General features: G+C 41.1%; 1 protein-coding gene across 4 annotated transcripts in view; it reads right to left on the bottom strand.

The window, feature by feature from the left end:
- LOC123992611 (glycerophosphodiester phosphodiesterase domain-containing protein 5-like) overlaps positions 1 to 9,362 on the bottom strand; it is a 77,429-nt gene extending 68,067 nt beyond the window's left edge. For all 4 annotated transcript variants that reach the window (XR_006831283.1, XR_006831282.1, XM_046293889.1 and 1 more), the window contains exon 1: positions 8,984 to 9,362. The gene's annotated coding sequence lies outside the window, so the exon portion shown is untranslated. The remainder of the gene's footprint in view (positions 1 to 8,983) is intronic.
- Between the last annotated feature and the right edge of the window lie 2,434 nt (positions 9,363 to 11,796).

An 11,796-nucleotide genomic window follows, 5' to 3' on the forward strand; every position in this document is an offset into this window, starting at 1 on the left:
GGAGGAGGATTAGGCTACATGGATAAAGGAGACTTAATAACACGTAAAAATAGGTGTTATGCACCATGACGTTTTAGGTTTGAAATTGAATCTGAAATTACACTTGTTTTTGGATACGCAGGACATAGATAGTGGAATGGAAATCATCATTAAATGATGCTATGGTGGGGCCTCCCGGGTGCCGCAGTGGTTAAGGGCGCGTTAAGGGTTACGGAAGCCCACTGCACCAATGTGTCGGAGGAAACACTTTGCACCCGTCAACCTTGGTTAGCGTGCACTGCGCCCGGCCCGCCACAGGAGTCGCTGGTGCGCGATGAGACAAGGATATCCATACTGACCAAGCCCTCCCTAACCCGGACGACACTAGGCCAATTGTGCCAGCTGTGCCACCAGAGACCCTGGGTTCGCGCCCAGGCTCTGTCGCAACCGGCCGCGACCGGGAGGTCCGTGGGGCGACGCAGTTGGCCTAGCGTCGTCCGGGTTAGGGAGGGCTTGGCCAGAAGGGATATCCTTGTCTCATCGCGCACCAGCGAAGCCTGTGGCGGGCCGGGTGCAGTGCCCGCTAACCAAGGTTGACGGGTGCACAGTGTTTCCTCCTCCGACACATTGGTGCAGTGGGCTTCCGTGTTGGATGCGCGCTGTGTTAAGAAGCAGTGCGGCTTGGTTGGGTTGTGTATCGGAGGACTCATGACTTTCAACCTTAGTCTCTCCCGAGCCCATACTGGAGTTGTAGCAATGAGACAAAAAACAATTGGATACCACGAAATTGGGGAGAAAAACAGGTAAAAATATAAAAATATAAAAAAATTCTGCTTTGGTCCATTTTATAATATTACAAATTATATAGCAATTCATAATGTGTAATTGGAAAAATTTGCCCAGCCACTCCAGGACTGAAGCAGTTGGACGATTGTTCAGCAAGAACTCTTTACAATTATCGATACACTCTTCCCAACGGGCGATTCGCCTCTCGTTTTGACCTTTCTCCACATAGCTGGGGATTCTTACCTAACAAATCCTTCATGCTCACTTACAACAAAAAAGGCCCTTGGTTATGCCAGCAGAGAACCCCTGTCAAAGACTGTAGAGATGTAGTATCTCAGTGACTGGGTTATACCTCCACATGAAAAAGAACCCCTTAAAATCTTCCAGTTTTTACTGCCTCTAGTTCATTCATCTTAGATGAAGGAGCAACAGAACCAGGCACTCAGTCTGAACAAACAGTGCTTTGACCGGCCAGTCTCAAGTTGCATACCACCCCCCCCCACCCCACCTGGGGTGCTTCCTCAAACCTTGTCCTGTCTGCCTCACACAATGTTCCCAGTGTCTCCTGCTGGTACTGCCTGCTCAGTATTAAAACAATGGCTCAGCTCTCCCTCCCAGGTCGAGCTTGGCCAGAGAAAGTAATGCTGGTGTTCGCGCCTAGTCATAGGTGCTGATACTATGGCCTAGAAAGGAAACTGCTGACAAAGGCCTCCGTGGCATGCAGGCACCAGGGGAACTATTGTTGTGTGAATGAATGAAAGCCATTCGCAGTTGGTGTTTTACAGTTCTCATTAACTCATTGCGTGCTCTACAGTACAGCAGTGTTTTACTGTACTGAATGTTGGGTGCCTCTTGCTTTGAGTCTAGCTAATATTCTCATCCGGCTATAGAGACTAAGAAAACATGTTGATTAGTGATGGGAAAAAAAATCTATACAGAAACATATCAGGATATTATTTGACAAATCGTATTGACAATATTGCAATCTTATTTTTGCGCTAGTTGGCTATACCTGCAGCAAAACTCCAGCATTTTTCCTTTGTTTTTCCTTCGAGCCAATTTGTTTTTAGCACTTTTATTTCCATGGCAGGTGAGAACTCATTTCCTCATGGCTCTCGTCCTTGTGCAGTAGACAGGTGAGCAATTTGTTTAGAACATCAAAACGCAATAAAAATCATAGTATTGAATCACAACATATAGAAAGAGGGAATCGCAATACATATATCATGAAGTCCCTGGCAATCCCCAGCCTTAATGCCAATGTCAGTTGTTCAAATAAGCTTTCATTTCTGGCAAAAAGCAGTGCAAACTGTACTGATCTAATAAGGTAAAGGCTTAGAACCCCCTACTCTTGACCAATCACAGACGAATGGGCATACACTTCGCTTGCCTCAATAAAAAAGTGTGTAGATTGCTGAGGATTACTATTATTTGTTATCCATTTTTGAATAAAGGCTGTAATGTAAAAACAAAATGTGGAAAAAGTCCAGAGGTCTGAATACTTTCCGAAGGCACTGTGTGTAGCCTAATTGAAAATGGACTGGAAATTCAATGACAGCTAATTTGAATTCCTCACCTTATGTGTAGTACTTTCAATCATATAGGACTTCTTTCTATCTTTGGTTTTTGCTCGAAGACAAACAGCCAGTCTTAAGGCATCCGCTTGCTTCCCAGCCGAAACAGTTTGAAAGAGTTCCTGCATATATTATGACAACATTTTGTGACATTGTTTGTTTTGACTTCAGTGAAGAGTTGTCTGTTCGGGCACAGATTGAGGCAAGCCGAAGTGTATGCCCCTTCGTCGGTGATTGGTCAAGAGTAGGTGGTTTTTCAAAAAAGTATTTGTCATTCAACGAGAAACGTCTAGTTCTTACAAATTCTTTCATTGAGAAATACTGCACCAAACATCTTAGACGTAAAATTGTGGGACTAATATCTCCTCGGCAAAAAAAAACAAGAAATCTGTCATTAATTTTATCTTAGATTAATTCTGACCATTTTGAAGAAACACACAAACGAAGGAAGCTTTACATTTTAGAATTTGGCTGTAAATGTAACAAAATGTAGAAAAGGGGTCTAAATACTTTCATGCGTGCAGGTGTACTCACACTACCGTTCAAGGTTTGGTCACTTAGAAAAGCACATTTGTCAATTGAAATAACATCAAATTGATCAGAAATACAGTGTAGATATTGTTAATGTTGTAAATGTCTATTGTAGCTGGAAACAGCTGATTTTAATGGAATACCTACATAGGCCCATTATCAGAAACCACCACTCCTGTGTTCCAATGGCACATTGTGTTAGTTACTCCAAGTTTAGAATTTTAAAAAGGCTAATTGAGCACTAAAACCCTTTTGCAATTATGTTAGCACAGATGAAAACTGTTGTTCTTATTAAAGAAGCAATAAAACTGGCCTTCTTTAGACAAGTTGAGTATCTGGAGCATCAGCATGTGGGTTCGATTACAGGCTCAAAATGGCCAGAAACAAAGAACTTTCTTCTGAAACTCGTTAGTCTATTCTTGTTCTGAGAAATAAAGGCTATTCCATGCGAGAAATTGCCAAGAAACTGAAGATCTCGTACAACACTGTGTACTACTCCCTTCACAGAACAGCGCAAACTGGCGCTAACCAGAATAGAAAGAGGAGTGGGAGGCCCCGGTGCACAACTGAGCAAGAGAACAAATACATTAGTGTGTCCAGTTTGAGAAACAGACACCTCACAAGTCCTCAACTGGCAGCTTCATTAAATAGTACCCGCAAAACACCAGTCTCAACGTCAACAGTGAAGAGGCGACTTCAGGATGCTGGCCTTCTAGGCAGAGTTCCTCTGTCCAGTGTGTGTTCTTTTTCCCATCTTAATATTTTATTTTTAATGGTCAGCCTGAGATATGGCCTTTTCTTTGTAACTCTGCCTAGAAGGCCAGCATCCCAGAGTCGCCTTTTAAAATAACAAACTTGGATTAGCTAACACCAGTGCCATTGGAACAGGCGTGATGGTTGCTGATCATACGCCTCTGTACGCCTACGTAGATATTCCATTAAAAAAAAAGTGCTTTTCTTTTAAAAACAAGGACATTTCTAAGTGACCCCAAACTTTTTAACAGTAGTGCGCACGCACACACACAATGAAAATATAAACCACGTAAAGTGTTGGTCCTGTTTCATTAGCCGAAATAAAAGATCCCAGAAATGTTCCATACTGTCACGCCTTGGTCATTGTATTTTGTGTTTTTGTTATATGTTTGGGTAGGCCAGGGTGTGACATGGGTTTATATGTTGTGTTTCTTATTGGGGTTTGTATTAATTGGGATTGTGTATGATTAGGGGTGTGTCTAGTTAGGCTTGGCTGCCTGAGGCGGTTCTCAATTGGAGTCAGGTGATTCTCGTTGTCTCGGATTGGGAACCGTATTTAGGCAGCCTGAGTTCGCTTTGTATTTCGAGGGTGTTTGTTCCTTTCTCTGTGTTGTAGTCACCAGATAGGCTGTAATTAGTTTCACGTTTCGTTTGTTGTTTGCGTATTTCAGTTATTTCATGTACCGTCATATCTTTCATTAAAGTCATGAGTAACCTACACGCTGCGCTTCGGTCCGACTCTTCTTACAACAGACGAAAGTAGTTACACATACACACAAAAAGTGTATTTTTCTCAAGTGTTACGCATAAATGTGATTACTTCCCTGTTAGTGAGCATTTCTCCTTTACCAAGATAATCCATCCACCTGACAGGTGTGGCATATCACGAAGCTGATTAAACAGCTTGATCATTAAAGGTGCACCTTGTGCTGGGGACAAAAGGCCACTATAAAATGTGCAGTTTTGGCACACAACGCCACAGATTTATCAAGTTGAGGGGAGTGCAATTGGCATGCCTAATGCAGGAATGTCTACGAGAGCTGTTGCTAGAGAATTTAATGTTAATTTCTCTACCATAAGTCAACTCCAACTAAATTTGACAGTACGTCCAACTGGCCTCACAACCGCAGACCACGTGTAACAACGCCAGTCCAGGACCTCCACTTCCAGCTTCTTCACCTGCTCAATCGTCTGAGACCAGCCACCCGGACAGCTGATGAAACTGAGGAATATTTGTCGGTAATAAAGCCCTTTTGTGGGGAAAAAAAATAATTCTGATTGGCTGGGCCTATCCCTTCCCAGTCCCACCTATGGCTGAGCCCCTGCCCAGTCATGTGAAATCCATATATATATATATATATATATATATATATTAGGGCCTAAAAAATTTCATTTAAAATTGACAGATTTCCTTCTATGAACTGTAACTGCATAGAATCTTTTAAATTGTTGCCTTTATATTTTCTAAAGGGGTGTGGTTTGGCAAGCTGTGACTCAGTTCTTACATTAGGCCTACTCATCACACCAGGATACATGGGGGGGGGGTCAAAAAGAGGGTGTGTCTAAACTAGAGATAGCAGGTTGGAGAGAGGGTGGGTGATGGAGGGCTTACCTCCCACAGGACAGGCTGTAATAACAGGCTCTCACAGTCTTCCGCTCCCACATGTTAATTAGGATAATACCACACTGCCATTTCATCTCGCCTGCTAAATTGAGGGAAACAGTTGTCTTAGTGATAGTCTTACATCTATAATAAAAGCTTCTAACAGCAGATCTTGACTGTTGTCTTTCTCAAAGAACACACAATGGCTATAAAATAAAATAAACGAACGATGGCACCATTTATGGGATGAACATTCCTCCGGCAGTTTGCGCCCCCAAAAGCAATTATGAAAACAAGATGGGCTACGTGATATTCTTAGATAAAGATAAATGTTGAGAACCACACAAGTGCAATGAACACTGCTCAAAATACAGAAAAACCTATAGTCTGAGAAAAGGCTCCACGTATTAGTCCATCATAACATTTAATGTCATCTTAACATTTGTATTATGATATTTATAAATAATACAACGGATAGTGAGACTGATACTCTTCTTCAGAATCAATTACTGTGAAACTCAAACTGTGACTCAAACTCCAGTCAAGGAGTGGGATTTGGGCACCCCTATCAGTGCGTCTGGTGTGTGTGTATGGAACACATAATAGCAATAACTGTTGAGGACACCGGTGTATTCCATGGAATGTTCTAGTCCAATCTCCTACAGCATGTCTGTTCTAACCAGACTGCTGCAATAATGCTGAGTTAAGCATCAAAAATGAAAGATTTCAGCATTTAAACACCAATATCTATATTAAATGTTTTGTTAAGTTTTGAGACCCGCCAATAACTTTAGACATCTGGTCTGTTTTCATCTGCAGTGGAGAAATTGCCATCAAACACCTGAGTTGTGTGCGTCAAAATAAAATGAATTGCTTCACACAACAAATATGAAGACTCACTGTCAGTCAACACTGATAGCATTCTTGACAGAGTATATATCACATAGCTTCAAAAGCTCACACAGACAGTTTTATAGCCACAGAGGTGTGGTTGGTGAACTCTGCAGTTTGTTGTTATACATTTTGAAATTCTCCATACCTTAGTGGTGGCCCCTGATTGGCTGAATACCGTGGGCGCAATGTGGTTGGAGTTGTCAACAAAGCATCATGACAGAAATATTGTGCCAAGTTTTCAAACTACTGGAAGTTTATTTGAGAAGATGCATAAAGCGATCTGTGCATTTGAACAACAGCATAAATACACCCATTTCAATTTTGCATGTCAAAAACATAATGCTCACTGCTGCATATGCCACTTTTGAACAGATTTAGAATGAGCAGCCAGCAAACGGGTGCACCAGGTAGAACGCAACAAGCATGCAAATACAATAACAGAAAACACATGATCTAAATGGGGGTAATTTTATTTATTTTACCTTTAACTACATTTACATTTACATTTAAGTCATTTAGCAGACGCTCTTATCCAGAGCAAGTCGGTTAAGAACAAATTATTATTTTCAATGACGGCCTAGGAACAGTGGGTTAACTGTATGTTCAGGGGCAGAACGACAGATTTGTACCTCGTTAGCGCGGGGTTTTGAACTTACAACCTTCCGGCTATTAGTCCAACGCTCTAACCACTAGGCTACCCTGCCGTAAACTCGTACCATCGCCTTAGTCCCTACAATTGCCCTTATTTTAGTGCCCCAAAAACATAATACTTCCAGATCAACTGTAATGTCAATATCATTGTAAAGCACAATTTCTCCCCTTTCCAACAGAATCAATTACATGACCTAAACACTGTCCATTTCTGCATAATTCAAGCAGGCAATGAGCCCTGTCGGGTCTTTTTAAAAATGGCGGGTGGGGAATCGAAACTAATGCGTGATAGTGAGGAGAGATGTCGTGTGGGAAATTTGCTTTTTTTCACTGAAACTGTCCAACTTATCACCTTATCGCCTCTAACATGTAAATAAAACACTATAAAGAGTTTATATAATGTGTCATTACATACCTATTTGAAGGTTTATGTCGAATTTGAGTCGGGTTTTTAGGACGGTGCGGCTTTGAGAATGATGATCGCATGCAAGTGTAGCCGATGTGAAATGGCTAGCTAGTTAGCAGTGGTGCGCACTTCAATCTGTGACATCACTTGCTGAGACCTTGAAGTAGTGGTTCCCCTTGCTCTGCAAGGGCCGGGGATTTTGTGGAGCGATGGGTAAAGATGCTTCCAGGGTGACTGTGTGCAGAGCGTCCCTGGTTCGCACGTAAAGTCTATACTGTTACACAATGATGACGCAAAAAATGACTAGGTATCCCCCCCTTACCCTTGTCACTGTCCATTTCTTGTTTTTAAAAGTGCTACACCTGGTGGAGAGAGATTGTAAGACAGAAATAGTAGCTTTATGCGTACTGTACATTATGATATGACACGTCAAGATGTAATGGAGGGTCCGTTTTTTCAACTTTTCTCCAATACTATAGAGCCATGTTGATCAATGCTTGAATAGAAACCTAGTTTACACCCCAGATTTTGAAGTCAACACAGTCCCATTAGTTTTCTTTGTAGCCTCGTTTGAATGTTGTTGCGGTTGTGCACATTTGTACGGAATGGGGTGAGTTTACGTTAGCTAGCTAATCACGTCACAAAGCATTTTGAAATAACTTAATATTTCCGAGTTAGTCAAATATTAGTTTTGAAAGAATTGAAATTGGCATGCTACCAACTAGCTAGCTGTTTATCAAAGGTAGATTAAACTAAAACTTTAAATCAAAAATTGTATTTATGTTTCTCAAATGTACTGTAGCTACCTAATTAATTTGATCATACTTTGTGATACACCCGGTTTTATGCTGTTTTAGTCCACACAACATGTCACCAACAGTACAACCTGATGAGGACTAGAGCCGACATAGAAGTTCTGACTAAACGCCCATTTGAGCGACGGAGGACGGTCCATTTACTTTGTGCGGTTATAATTTATGCTAGCAGTTCACCTCAAAGCAAATAGCTGGCATAACAATCCAAGCAATGTTCGCACGCACAGCCGATGCGCCCGTTGAGGCGGAACTGCTGCTGCTGGTGGCAGTCACTGAGGGGCAGTAACTGAACAGCTTGTTTGAACCATATATTTTTGAAACAGGAAAATGTACACATTTACCACACTTGTATAAGCATTTAAAACAGAATCCATGAATGATATAATATATAGATTTTGCCATCACAAGTGGGGCGCCGCACCTAACGAACTAATAGGCGTTAGGATAAAAGCCACCACCTGACAATATTGTATTGCTGCTTCATAACATCCATAGATCTAGAAGTGAAACCTGCATGTTCAAGATTAGTGAAAGTTGCTGCCATTGATGCCAGATCAATTTGACTGTAAAATGGGCAGATGAAAATGCCTGTATAGGCTGGTTGTCTGCGGTGGTGTGTAGCCTATAAATAGATACATAATACATCCATAGCTTAATACAGTCAGTGTTTTCCACCCATAGGCTATGTCTCGCCATACACAGGCGTAGCCTATTGGGTTTATACAAGGTGTGAATTCATTTAATGATAAGTATACCCTGCATGTAAACTTCTGAATTACAGAAATAAAAAGGACATTGAGTGAATGGACGAATAGGTAGGTTATTTTGTCACAAAGTAAATAACCACCGTGTTTTGTTAATTTTCAACAACAAACTACTTTACAAAGTAAGTGTTTCATACCATGGAATGGCAACCACTTACTTTAACTGCTCAGATACTCTAGGCTAGTAATTCAAACGCTACCCGCCGTTTGGATATGACAAGTCTTACCTCTATCAATTATTTCAGCCTTTTTCTCCCAAGTGAAGTTGTAGGAAAATTTTACGAAGTCCTCCGACCAACTGCCCTCACACCACTCAACAAATGGGCTGCTGCCTGTGTCAAACGTGTTGAGGTGGGTGACCGCCAAAGGTTGTTAAATACTACCGAGGACTAAAGGAAATGTGTCCTGCCACAACAAAGGTAAAAACATTCGACCCAGAGTTATTCTGTTAAATTCCACTTCGTGGGTTTATGCTACATTGAAGTGGGTATCAGTTTAACATAATTATCTCAGTAAATATTCCAGGGTCAATCCTCTGAGTTTAACGCATGCCTCGTCTATGAACACCGGGCGAGTAAATCAATTGAATGACTACCAGTGGGCGGAGTTGTAGCTTTCTCGCCTGCCCTCTTGTAGAACTGGTATTTACAGTGAAAGAGCGTCCCCCCTCTTCCGGCACGCGACATCTCCCATTGTAGGAAGCTTCAAAAGGCAAAAAAAAAAAAAACAATGGATGGGGTTATGTTAATGTTAAACTAATCAAATATAGCTCTATAACCCACAACATTGATACAGTACAATTTTATATAAAGTGTCTCTGTTTGTGGCTCTGGTGGGGCATTGCCAAAATCATCACTGACTCAATATCCATTTAATAAAGAAAAGGGTTAAACACATCCATGGCCCGATTCAGACCCAAGTTAAGTGCGTTTAAATGGAGAGTAATTACCTTTTATGTGCTTTTCTCGCTATGTGTATTCTGACCATGAACTTCAGCATGAGAATAGCATTTTTATTGACCCACTATTCGTTTGAGGTGAAGTTCGAATAAATGGTGTGGCAGAGGTGTCTCCACTACAAGATACCTGTATTCCGACCTTGACTTAATTCCCTCATATAATTCCACCACCTTTACACTGAATAAATCATAAATAAGGTTGAGTGAAGCTGCTGGTTCTAAGTGGGAAATCATCTACTATATTTTTCTCATAGAAATAACACCATTCTCCATGCACTATAATTTATACATTGATAAGAGCTATTGATAAGAGCAAGGTAAAGGAGTAATCCGATTGGAGAAGGGGTTGTAAATACACATCGCAGTTGTTTTAGATGATTTTTTCCTAATGATCCCTGGAGATTAATGTGAAACCAGCCATATGGAAACAAATGTATTGCGGACCCTTTTGCACAGTGAAATAGAATATTAATAGCTGTGCCATAATTCTGAATTTTAATTGTGTGGCCTCATAATTTGCGTGGATGAAATGGAGACCCAAGCTATTGGCTTCTATAGGGACCTGCAGAGTTTAAGTATGCGCTTAAAGATGTTTTGATTATATGCCTGGGCTTTACTCTGTTTTATTTTACAATTTGTATCATGTTAACTGTTAGCCACTATCAGGAGCCACAGTCACTAATACCTACTTGCATTTATTTTTTAATCATTCCATTCCATTCTGTTTAAATCAAATCAAATCATATTTTATTTGTCACATACACGTGTTTAGCAGATTTAGCTAAATGCTTGTATTATCTTTCTTTCCTCTGTCTAGTTGTTCCTGGGGGTCGCTAGCATTAGTGGATCATATTAGGCTAAAGTTGTGCAATAATTTGGGACATATAGCCTTTTGAATCATTATGGAACTCATACCACACGTAGCAGGTTAAATCTGGAGCCTGGCGCACGGTTCATGAAGATTGGACTGTTGTCATACAGTTCCATGATTAGTGAGAATTAGGGTGGATTTGTAGGACTATTGTTCAACCCCTATTGTACACTTTTTTTCCACCTTCCAATATTTTATGGATTGAGCTTGAATATAACCATTTTCAGGGTGAATCAAACCACTTTATTTTTTATTCCTAACCAAAAAAATGTGCCTAAATAATCTTCAAGATCAGAGTATTTTTAAATCTACCAGTTGGTGCTAAAACAGACAAATATGCATAGATTGCTTTCTTTCATTGATCCTTATATTCTGACCTCGTTTTCTCGATGTATTCTATTGAGTCTGTAGACAAAATTATAATTAATGGTACACCGTATTCAAAGGGATGGCTTAAAGCCACATTGAATGAAAACTCCACGAGAAAATCTGTTGGCCAGTAAGGGTGAGAGTTTTCAGTGGTTGAATGAAATTTATTCAGGATGTTCAAGGTAGCCAGAGCTGCAGGGCTCCCTTATACAACTAAAAAACATAAGTCTAAATACCAAATACTGAGAAGTGTGTAGGAAAGGTGTATCTATGAAAGGCATAAATTCCTAAGTCGGGATAAGGCCCATCATGTAGGATTGGGTGGCAGTGATTGAAAACTTTTTTTATTAAAAATGTCCACAACCTCAAACAGTCACACTCCAAACTCCACTATGGCCAAGACCAAAGAGCTGTCAAAGGACACCAGAAACAACATTGTAGACCTGCACCAGGCTGGGAAGACTGAATCTGCAATAGGTAAGCAGCTTGGTTTGAAGAAATCAACTGTGGGAGCAATTGTTAGGAAATGGAAGACATACAAGACCACTGATAATCTCCCTCGATCTGGGGCTCCACGCACGATCTCACCCCGTGGGGTCAAAATGATCACAAGAACGGTGAGCAAAAATCCCAGAACCAGGAGGACCTAGTGAATGACCTGCAGAGAGCTGGGACTAAAGTAACAAAGCCTACCATCAGCAAGGCATTGAAGATGAAACATGGCTGGGTCTTTCAGCATGACAATGATCCCAAACACACCGCCCGGGCAACGAAGGAGTGGCTTCGTAAGAAGTATTTCAAGGTCCTGGAGTGGCCTAGCCAGTCTCCAGATCTCAACCCCA

The sequence above is a fragment of the Oncorhynchus gorbuscha genome, linkage group LG13, assembly GCF_021184085.1.
Source record: "Oncorhynchus gorbuscha isolate QuinsamMale2020 ecotype Even-year linkage group LG13, OgorEven_v1.0, whole genome shotgun sequence".
In the NCBI taxonomy this organism is placed as follows: Eukaryota; Metazoa; Chordata; class Actinopteri; order Salmoniformes; family Salmonidae; genus Oncorhynchus; species Oncorhynchus gorbuscha.